The sequence below is a fragment of the Dasypus novemcinctus genome, chromosome 2, assembly GCF_030445035.2.
Source record: "Dasypus novemcinctus isolate mDasNov1 chromosome 2, mDasNov1.1.hap2, whole genome shotgun sequence".
NCBI classification, from domain to species: domain Eukaryota; kingdom Metazoa; phylum Chordata; class Mammalia; order Cingulata; family Dasypodidae; genus Dasypus; species Dasypus novemcinctus.
The window spans coordinates 99591769-99603920 of record NC_080674.1 but is presented as its reverse complement, the minus strand read 5'-3'; the positions used below and the strand labels follow the sequence as shown (position 1 = coordinate 99603920).

At 39.0% G+C, this 12152-nt stretch overlaps 1 pseudogene; it reads left to right on the top strand.

The window, feature by feature from the left end:
* Nucleotides 1-10427: 10427 nt before the first annotated feature.
* Nucleotides 10428-11715, top strand: LOC101438817 (microtubule-associated protein RP/EB family member 1 pseudogene; annotated as a pseudogene).
* Nucleotides 11716-12152: the final 437 nt, after the last annotated feature.

The window sequence follows — 12152 nt, the reverse complement described above, 5'->3', positions numbered from 1 at the left end:
CCAGAATAACTGCTGGGGGTCCCACCCCCAGGATTCTACTGTCCAGGATGAGAACTTCTTCTAAAAACAGGATAAACTCTGAATGTTACACAGGAACCTTGTCTTTAGGCCCTCACTGGGAAATTGATAAGTGGGATAATCAATCAAAACAACGAACAGCCACCCACCTCATAACTCCAACAATAATTATGGCAAAGCTTAGCAAGATAAGCTGGCCCAAAGTGGGGAAATGATGTGGGCTATGGGTGGGAGGCTGTTCATCTCTTCGGAGATAACCTGAGCTGTATGTGCCCTGAGCTGTGCATTTGGGACAGTGAGAACTGCGGCTCTGCCCGTGGTAAACATGACAACAACTCCAGTCCCAGAAAAACAGTTTAACAATGCAAGCTCTATAAACTTTAAATATTCAGGGAAAATGCAAACCAAATGTGCTAAAAGCTTAACTAGAATGGATGAAGTCCAGCTAAAAGCTTATCTAGGATGTGGCAGATCTATGCTAACTCAAGCTTATCGAGCACTGAAACAAAGAACCATTTGGCCCTTCCCCTGTATAAAAAGAACTCAAAAATTTTATTTGGGGCTCAGATTTTAGAATGAGAAGCTCTGAGCCCGGCCAGTCATAACTAAATCTTTTTTTTCCTTCCCAAAATTATTCCTGAGTCCTGACCTTTCTGTACACAAATAATTGAACCTCTCTCAACTTCTACAACACCATAACTTTTTAAAAAAATGTGCATCCACTACTAGATTCCATGATGAAAATGATCATTTTGATTTTATTTACAGAATTTGAGACTGGGCCTAGTGCATATGTCCACAATAAATATTTATTTTATGTCCTCCATAAATATTATTTAACAAATATTAAATGTGTAATGACAAATCACTGGACTTTCTAGGTTAAACATTCATCTTTAAAAAAATGAAAGAAATAGAATATGAAATTTAGGACACTTCTAGTTGAAAGTACCTGATTATATAGAATCAGGAAATCATGAGGAGCATTATTTAAACACTTTGTGCTACTATTTGGATTGAATGGCTCTCATAGTTGATAATATTATTAAATAAATCCAATATATTATAATTATTATGTATTAGGCACTGTTTTAAGAGCTTTGCATATACCCTTTGATGTTATAAGTTATAATTACATGTATATAAGTATAATATAGGAACCATTAATTTCACCATGTTCCAGGTGAGGAAATTGAGACCCAGAGAAGGTGAATAATTTGACCAATATCACACAGCTACTAAGTGGCAACGTTTGAATCAGGCTGTCAGGTGCCCCAGTCAGTGTTCCTAACTATTACTCTACTATTTTTCTCTGCTACACACCACATTTATAATGAACTAAGGAGCAGAATACTTAGATGGATAGGATGCGTGATGCATTGGGGGGAACTGAGATTGTATTTCAAAAAGTGTGATTTAAAATCTGCATGTATAACTGAAAAAGTGAAAATTTTAAAGGCACTTTAGCTATCTGTTCTTCAGTCTGTTTGGAGAATATAAAAATAATGCTTCCCACTAGTCACATTTCTGTTGATTTCTTTGATCTTGTTCATATTAAATGTCCAGAATAGGCCAATCACAGAGACAGGAAGTAGATCAGTGATTATTTAGGGCTGGGGGAGGTAGAGGGTATAGGAAAGTGGTAGGTAAAGTGTACAGTTTTCCTTTTGACGTGATAAGAATTGACTGCTGATTCACATCTGTGACTATGCTAAAAATCATTGAGTAATACACTTTTTTTTTTTTAAGATTTTATTTGTTTCTCTCCCCTTCCGTCTCCGCCCCAGTTGTCTGTTTACTTCGTCTTCTTTGTCCGCAGCACGGGAATCTGTTTCTTTTTGTTGCATCATCTTTCTGTGTCAGCTCTCCGTGTGTATGCGGCGTCATTCCTGGGCAGGCTGCACTTTCTTTTGTGCTGGGCAGCTCTACTTATGGGGTGCACTCCTTGCGCGTGGGGCTCCCTTACGCAGGGGACACCCCTGCGTGGCAGGGCACTCCTTGCGCGCATCAGCACTGTGCATGGGCCAGCTCCACACGGGTCCAGGAGGCCCTGGGTTTGAACCGTGGACCTCCCATGTGGTAGGCGGACACCCTAACCACTGGACCAAGTCTGCTTCCCAGAGTAATACACTTTGAATAGGTGAATTGTATGGCCTGTGAATTATGTTTCAATAAAGCTGTTAAAATATTTTTCCTAAATAACTGCCTTCAACATGGTGGCTCTCTGTGAATTTCAAAGGAACACTTCAAGAATCTTCTGTTACTTAAACTTCTGTCTATCCATTTCAAGTCGCGGGTCCTCCAAGGGTTTTGTAAAATACAGCAGGCATAGTCTTGATACTTGGTGGATTCACTGTGAGTCTTGCTCAGCTTCTTAAAGCAATGAATATTTTGCTATAAAATTGTCTTTTAGCCTTTAAAAAGGTTATTACACGTAAAAATTATTTTAAATATTTAAGGGTGTTTATTCTCAGAAAACTCTTATTAAACATAGGATTACTTTTTAAATGAATTTTTTTAAAATTTTGGGACAGACTTATGTAAAAATTGCAAAGATAGTACAGAGAGTTCCCATGTATGTCTCATCCAGTTTCAGTTTCTCTCGATGTTATATTACTACAGTACATTGTCCAAACTAAGAAGCTAACATTAGTATATTACTATTAGCTAAACTCCAGGTTTTTTTATATTTCACATATGCCATTCATGTCCTTTTACTTTTTGAGGATCCAATCCAGAATACTACATTCATCTACTTACCATGTTTCCTTGTCTCCTCTGCGGCTGTGACAATTTTTCTATCTTTCCTTGTTTTCCATGACCTTGACAACTTGGAAGAATAGTGGTCAGGTATTTGTATTATAGATCACCCCTCAATTTGGAATTGTCTGATGTTTTTCTCATGATAATTATGGGTTCAACAGGTTTTAAGGAAGAATACCACTGCAGTAAATTGTCCCTTTTTTTTTCAAAAGCACTTCAATTCTGTGAATTTGATTCCCAGGTGTCAAAGTTTACAGTGAACAGGATTTAAGGGTATTTCTTTTTTTTTTTTTTCTATTTATTATTTTATTCATAACTGCTGGTAAATCACTTGTTTTTTTTTTTCTTTTTTTTTCACATTCATAACTTTTTTTTTTTTAAGTGCCCTTCTTATAACCTCATATCAGGGTATTCATGACATCCATATGACTTTTCACTGTGATGTGAGCCCTTGTCATTTGGTTAAAGTAGTGTTTGCTAGGTTTCACCATGGTAAAGCATCAAATAAAAAACAAATCTGGGGAGAGGATGTAGCTCAAGTGGTTGAGCACCTGCTTCCCATATATGAGGTCCCGGGTTCAATCCCTGGTACGTCCTAAGAACAAACAAATGAAAAACAACTCTTATTGGGGAGTAGATGTAGCTCAGTGGTTGAGTCCCTGCTTCCCATGTATGAGGTCCCAGGTATTATCCCTGGTACCTCCTAAAAACAAACGAAACAATGAAAAAAAAAACAACTCTTATAGGGGACTAGATGTAGCTCAGTGGTTGAGCTCCTGCTTCCCATGTACAAGGTCCTATGTTCAATCCCCAATACCTCTGGAAAAGAAATCTGGACTTGGTAAGCAGAGAATTTATTCAGAAGGATTATTACAAAGGGGGAAAGGGGCTATTGCAGTGGAAGGAGGGGACTATTGCAATAGGGAGAGTGCTTTGACCCTAACACTTTTTTTAATTTTTAATGGAGGGGAAAGACCCAGATATAGGGAGGTGGGATGAACGGGTGGCGTGATTGGACAACAGACCTGAGATCCTTTTATGCTGACATAGTTTATTTCCTGGGAGGCACCACTCAAATTCAGAAGGAAGGAGAGAATCTTAACCAAAGTTTGATTAACAGGCGTTTTGTTCTGATTAATCAATGGGAATCAATGGTTCAGCTAATCATTTACGAGGTAAAGAATGGGAATGCGAAGCGTCTGGGCTGGGCCTCGTCCTAGGTGAACAAGGGGGTATCCCTGAGTCTTATCTAAGTCCCAGGGGAAGGTGGTTCTTTACAGTACACAGGGGGGTGGTTTCTTAACCTTCACTCTTTTCCATAGTCACAGAGGTGGGGCAAACATTTAACATTGTCAGTCATTACTATTTCCCTTTTCTATACTCTCTTCTTTGGAAGCAAGTTACACTCAGATTATTTTTATTTATTTTTATTTATTTTATTTTTTATTTTTAAGGAGGTACTGGAGATTGGACCCAGGACCTCTTACATGGGAGGCAGGTGCTCAACCACTGAGTGACACCTGCTCCCTCAAATTATTTTTAAATGTGAAATTTTCTCTGATTTGTTTCAGAGATTTTCAAAGACCATTACAATTGACTGGGATTCTCTTATCCTTTAACCTGTGCCACCGAACTTTAAATTTTTTTGAGAACTTATTGCTTTCAAAAAATAAATTTTCTTAATTATATGTTTAGGACAATGTGTTAGTGGCTTTCAGAGAGATGTATATTTGTTATAATTGTTTTTTTTTTTTAAGATTTATTTATTCCTCTCCCCTTCCCGCTGTTGTCTGTGGTGTCTATTTGCTGTGTGTTATAATTGTTTTTAAATAATTTTCTTTTAAACTATCAATGAATAAGAAAACATTTAAAAATCAGGGAAGTGGATGTGGCTCAAGTGATCAAGCTCCCACCTACCACATGGGAGATCCCAGGTTTGGTTCCTAGTGCCTCCTGGTAAAGGTGAGCAAGACAGTGAGTGGGTGTGATGGGCAGGTGCAGTGAGCTGACGCAACAAGATGACACAACAAAGGGACACAAAGAGGAAAGACAATGAGAGACACAACAAGGCAGGGGCCTGAAGTAGCTCAAGTGACTGAGTGCCTCTCTCCCACATGGGAGTCCCAGGTTTGGTTCCTGGTGCCTCCTAAAGAGAAGACAAGAAGATACAGAGAGCAGACAGCAAATGCAAAACAACGAGGGGGGCGGGCTGAATAAATAAAATAAATCTTAAAAAAAAATCATATCAAGCTTTCCTGAGGATAATATGGGAGAATATTTTTTATAATGCTAGATTAGAAAACACCTCTCCAAAATATGACCCAGAACCAAGAAGACTTAGAGGAAAAGATTAATAAATCTTACAGTTTTAATATTTATAAACATTCATCAAGGAGAAGAAATTTATAAATAAAGACAAATAAAAATGACTGTAAATCAGTATAATACCAAAATTCAGTAAAAACATGGAAAAGAGCACATAAAAAAGGAATATAAATGGCATATAAGCATGAAACAATGCTCGAATCTGACTCAAAATAAGACAAATGTGAATTAAAACCACAATGAATACCATTTTTCTCCTATCAGATTGACAAAGATAAAAATAAGTAATATTATACAGTACTGGCAGTATTACAGAGAAGTAGGCCCTATCCTACATTGCTGATGGGTATATAAATTGGTGTAACAATTTTGATTGGCAATTTGACTAACATCTCTCAAAAATGTAAATTACATAGCTTTTGACTAGTGATTTTACTTCTAGAAATTTCTCTAACAAATATACTTGAACATATACCATGTACATGCAAAAAGATATATACAAAATCAGTATTGTTTGCAATAGTGAAAAACTGGAAACAAGCTATGGGGCCACAGTTAAAGGCAGTACAAAACAGTCAAATAATAGGATATTATGTAGCTATTTAAAAGATGGTTTACTATGAGCTGATGAGGACTGTCCTGTGGGATGTACTATATCCTGAAAAACAGTGCATATAATATTCTAGTATGTCTGTAAAACTAAAAAAAGACATATAAATGTTCTATATGTGTGCTTGAATTGTCTATATCTGGAATTATATATAAAATTTGTAAATAGTAGTTGCCTCTGGGTAAGAGTTTGAGGAACTGGACATCTGAAGTGGGAAGACTTGCCTTTTATCCTTTTTTATTATTCAACTTACTTTAAAAAAATCATATATAGTATTTCTTTGTCAATTGGAATTTTAGATAACCAATAAATAAATATTATATAGCTAAGGCATGTGTAACCTATAGGTTAAAACTTGTTGTTTATAATTCTCTGAATTTACAACTTTGTTTTATTAAAGCAAATTGAAATTCTAGAAATCACTTATCAACTCTATGAGGTGATGGTGAAACTTAACTGATGCCCAACCTCTTCTGTTGTGAATTAGCAAATAAAAAATTGTAATGAATGTATATTATCTCCACCCCTGTCCCACCACCTTCTTCTTGAATAATTTTGGGATTTGTATTATTTTGCTTCTGTGAGTGGTTTGGCTTTCCTGCTGAGGACAATTGGCATGTTTGTGATGGGGATATACAGAGGGATTTGTTGGGGTTGCTGCTTAGTAACATACAGAGCTGTAGAAAAGGAAAACAAAAAAGCAAAACAAAACAAAACAAAAACAAAGTAAAAACCAAAATCTCAGTAACAGCTCAGTTACCCATAACTGCAGTGTCAATAGTTCTCTTTTGGTTTCATTATGTAGTGTTTATTAATTAGATCATGTCCAGATTCCAAAGGCATCATTTGTTCCACAGAGTATACATTGACTTGTCATTCAAATTGATAGAATAGTTCCGATGGTTCTGTCATGGGAGTAGCTTTCTTACAAAGAAGTTTCTTTGTAAAACTTTTTCACGTTAACAGGATTTTTACTTACATGAACTTTGGGTTATTTCTCAAGATGTATCACTTTGCACTGTTCTAGTCAACACCACTTTTTACAATTGGATGAGTTTTCCTTTTGCTTAGGGTGGGAGATACGTGGACACAAGCAGAGAGCAGGTGAAGTGTAAACCACTCATTTCTAAGAGAGCTTAGCCTTTCTCTGGTCTTATCCTCTGGTGGTTGATTCAGACCCTCTGATGGTCAGGGTGTTTCTTATACCTTCATGGCGGGAGTGGAGGTGACATGGGGGGGGGGTGGAGGTGACACGATCACCTTCCAAATAATCAGCAAAAAGCAAGCACAAAAACAGATTCCCACTGTCTGAGGCAGCGCATAGAGGGCACACTGTTGGACATGGCCTCCCTGTTCTGAGCCGGGCAGTGTCATAGGCCCAGGTGCAGATGGCTAGGGAGGGCCTGGGTCACAGATGGGGATCCCTCTCCAGCAGATTTAGGGCCTTCAGGGAACCCACTACATCCGCCAAATTCTGGTCCCTTCCACCAGGGGGCTGGTCTCCCTCAAGAACCAGGGTGAAGAGCTTTAGAGCTGAGCTGGTGTAGGTTGAGGGCAGCCTTTTGAAAATCCTACCTCTGGGACAATAAAGATGTATGAGCTGGGGAAAAAAACACAAAACAGACAAAAATACAGCCCTGTAAGGTTGGGTATTAGTAGGGTCATTTTACAGATAAAGAAACCTGAGTCAGAGAGATTAGCAAAATGTCCAAGGTCTTGAAGTTAAATACTAGAGCTGTGATTCAAACATATATTATCTGAGCCCAAAGGCCATGCTCTTCACCAGGACAGAATTCTGCTACAGTAGTAACCTGGGGCAGACGTAGGATGAAGACTGTTAGGGATGGTCCTGGTCTCTTCCGACCCTGGTTCTAATGTTTGCCTTTGCTTTGTTTAACAGCTACAAATGGTATGCTACATAGTTTCTATAATTAGAATATTTATGGTATAAGAAGAACACATTTCAGGGGAAAATGTGGAATCAATGGGATATTGATCAACAGAGATACTTTTAAGTGAAGATAATATATTTAATACTTTTAGCCTTAATAGTACTCAGTATCCTGGAGTGGGGACATATGATGGAAAAGCTGAGTCATCCATAGTACCTAGTTATAAATTCAGTTACAGCTAGATACATTTAGCTCATGGCACACCTACCAAGAGGAAAACATGTTTAGGTGACTCCTCTGTAAAGTCTCCAATCAAATGTCCTGTGTAATAGGGCCTCTTGACATCACTTTCCAGCCAAACCCATGCAAGGAATGACTTCTGTACCTAGAGCACAGAGTAAGGAAAGTCATTTATTTAAAGAGACACACTTGACATGCATTATTTGGACACATGATTATCTTGATCATATTAAAATGATACCGAGCAAAATATAAGATATGATACTTGAGGTATCCCAGGAAAAGAGCTGGTGACAGAAATGGTAGTTCCAGGGACTCCAACATGAAAGGCTGACTAATGCTTACTTCAGAAGAAGTGCACACATGGGTTGGGAATTATCCTACCTTCCTGTAGGACAGGAGATGTAGGAGATGTAACTAGGCGATAGCTGAGACCACACCTTCTTACTCACGTGAAGAACTGGTTTGGTTTCAGCCCAGTCCTGGAGGAATGTCTCCGAGCACCTATAATCCAGAAAGCTACTTCTCAAGCCTATTCAGCCCTCAGCCAGAATCTCCCCAAATAATGGAGGCATTCACATGGTTCAGCGATTGCCTCAGATATATCCTAATAGGATCCAGGGAGATCTCTATTTTGTGCCAGAGCATGGGGTGGGGTTAGACCTTCTAGGGATTATCTGGATCTAAGTGGACATCCTAGTTCAACCAGTCCAGCTCCATCCCCTTGCGGTAGAACCAGACCCATCCTGTATTGAGGTTAAGCTAGACAGGTATTTATCACCATGGAATTCTTTCCAGTGGTTATCCCCATGCTTCTTCAACCTGGGCTTAAACAGTCATCCTGATCCCAGGTTTAAATGTGGGCAGTGGCTGTAGGTATGGGTGTGTCAGTGGGCTGAGTTAAAAATAGGTCCTGAATGTATGTAGCTTCAATTAGAACAAGGGTTCTTAAGCAGAGGTCCATGAACGTCAACTGAAATTAAAAAAAACATCATTGTGCTTGTGGGGACGTATTGGTGTGGGTGTGATATATTTATTATACACAGTAGAGAGTGGACTTAGTAAGAGGTCTATAGCTTTCACCTGACTGTCAGAGGGACCCGTGAAACAAAAAATGTTAAGAACTCCTGATTTATAGAGTTCTGAGACCCAGTAAAATAGGTGGTTAACAGGGAAGAATTGAGTAGTTGTTTCTAGAGAAGGGCACTAACTTGTAGATGAAGAGCAGTTAGTAGACCTAGCTTTGGAACTCCCAGCTGTGGAACAGATACCTTCCTGAAATAGCTGTCTTCTTTTTGGTAAAATGGGGGTAAGAATAGAACCTTATAAAGTTGCTGTAGGAATTCATAAAATGCATGTGAATTCCCAGCTTAGAGTAAAGCTAATTGATTACATGTAGATGAAATAAAGATGAATTATTTTAAATTTCCTTTCTTTTTCTTCTTTTTCCTTAGGTCTTTTTCTTGTGCTTTGACCCAATATTTAGAAAACTAACTAAGGACTATTTTATTTTGGCTTATTTAGATGGAACAACACAACAAAAAAGGATTTGGGGGATCAAAATAGCTTTCTTTAAATATTCAAAGTACCAGCAAGTATAAATAAATAGATGAATAAAAGAACAAAAGAATAAATAAACAAATGGAGTAGTCTATATTTTCTAGGGGTAGCTTTGTTCTAATCTGTATTGTGTTCTCTTAAAAAATCCTACTTCATTTCCCCTTTTTTGGTCATTACTTTCATTAAATCATCCTTTCTCTTTCTCCTCTTTTTCTGTTTTCTTCTCCCCTTGCATCTCTCCTTTTTCTTAATCGCTTTGTTTAAATTCTTTTTTCTTAGTTTTCACTTTTATTTACTTCCTATATTCTCCTTCCTATATATTTTCCTTAAGGAGGCTGAATCCTGGAGGGCTATTATATATATATATCCACATATAAAACGTATATTTAGGCATAGAAAACTTATGTTTAGCTTGTGTAGTTACTATATGGTATCAATTTAAAAAACAAATCACCTTCTCCTCTGATGCCATGTTTTGGGAAGTAGTATTTCATATATCTCTACAGAGATTTTGAGGGTTTGAAGGAAGAAAAAAATTACAAATTCCACCTAGATATAATAGAATAAATTTTCACTTGACTTTACTCATATGTCATAAAAATAAGTTAATCAATAACTAGTTCTTGTATCAGAGTTAAGGGGAGAGATAGATGAAGATTAAGAAAAAAACATAAGAAATTATTGACTAGATCTTTAAGGATATTGCAATATGTTTGGAAGTGGAAGCTAATCTGAATAAATGAGAAAAGAACAGTTCAGGACCATATAGATTTGTGCCACATTTTGGGGAGACTCAAATTGCAGGAATCGTTGACAACCAGATCGTGGAGTTTAGACTTTTCCTTTACTATTTGCATTGAACACTACGTGCTTATTGTAGAAATAATTAAGAAAACATAGCTTTTACGTTGGGTGCGTGTGAAATATTGTGAGAGCCGGTGGGGTCTGGTGGTTTGAACCAGATGGACAGAACCCGAGCAAGGTACTGGTAGTGGATTGGACCCAGCTGAGCGCCGAAAATGGCAATGAACGTACACTCGACGTCAGTGACCAGAGATAACATAAATCGACATGACATGCTGGTGTGGATCAGCAAATCTCTGCTGATGAATTTTACAAAAACTAAACAGTTGTGGTCAGGGGCAGCCTGTTGTGAGTTTATGAACATGCAGTTTCCTGGCTCCATTGCCTTGAAGAAAGTGAAATTCCAAGCTAAGTTAGAAGATGAATATATCCAGAACTTCAAAATACTACAAGCAAGTTTTAAGAGAATAGGTGCTGACAAAATAATTCCTGTGAACAAATTAGTAAAAGGAAAGCTTCGGGACAATTTTGAATTTGTTCAGTGATTCAAGAAGGTTTTTTTTTTTAAAGATTTATTTATTTCTCCCCTTCCCCCGACCCCGGTTGTCTGTTCTCTATGCCTATTTTCTGCGTCTTCTTTGTCTGCTTCTATTGTCAGCGGCAGAGGAATCTGTGTCTCGTTTTGCTGTGTCATCTTGCTGTGTCAGCTCTCTGTGTGTGCGGTGCCATTCTTGGGCCGGCTGCACTTTCTTTCGTGCTGGGCGCTCTCCTTACGGGGCACACTCCTTGTGCGTGGGGCTCCCCTACGCGGGGGACACCCCTGGGTGGCACGGCATTTCTTGAGCGCATCAGCACTGCGCATGGGCCAGCTCCACATGGGTCAAGGAGGCCCGGGGTTTGAATCACGGACCTCCCATGTGGTAGACGAATGCCCTAACCACTGGGCCAAGTCCGCCGCCTCAAGAAGTGTTTTGATGCAAACTATGATGGAAAAGACAGAGGTGATGCTGTAGCTGCTAGACAAGGTCATGAAACTGCAATAGCTCCCTCCCTTGTTGCCAACGAAAGAAACCTCTCAGTGCAGCTCCATAGAGGCCCATTTCAATACAGAGAACTACTGCAGCTCCTTATGCTGGCCTAGGGGTGGTGAAAGTATCCTGGTGTGGGAAGTGGGGATGGCGAAGCAGCTGAATTGATGCAGCAGGTCAATATATTAAACTTACGGTCAAAGTCTTGGAGAAGGAGAGTTTCTACTTTGGAAAACTAAAAAACACTGAATTGATTTGCCAGGAGAATGAGGAGAAAATTGACCCTGTAGTGCAGGGGATTGTGGACATTCTCTCCTTCAGAGATGAAAGTGTTGTGATGCCCAATGACCAGGGCAGGGTGCAAGAGGAAACTGGACTAGCAGAGCAACATCCAAACTCTACTCCAAATCATGTGCTAAACTGTCAGACACCCCCTTTTGTTATTGTTAGAGGACCCACTGGTTTCTTTTCATAAGCAAAAAGTACCTCTTAAAAAGTGCACTTTGCAGAAGTTTCACTCCTTTTCAATTAAGTAGGAGCTAGGAGCTCCTACCTTGTAGAAGCACAGTACTAACATCTAGTTGGGTGTAGTTGTGCAGTGGATGGGTGCGACAGTGGTACAGTGATGCTGTTGGGTTAGGCAGTACTGGCCTATGAGGGGGGTAGGGTGGGGGCGTTGGATTGGACAATCCATGGAATTGGGGATAGGGTTGGGGGAAGGAACAAGTGAACGCTGGGGATTTGCAGGTCTGTGTTTAAAACTACAATGTTGGGAATGTTCTTTTGGCAAATATGGCAAGGGAGGATTACTGGTATAGTGTTGGATGTGCGTGGGGTGCACACAGGACAGGGTGCACATGGGGCAGTCTTCTATGGGATATGTAAATGTGTGTCTTGTAATAGTGTGCTATA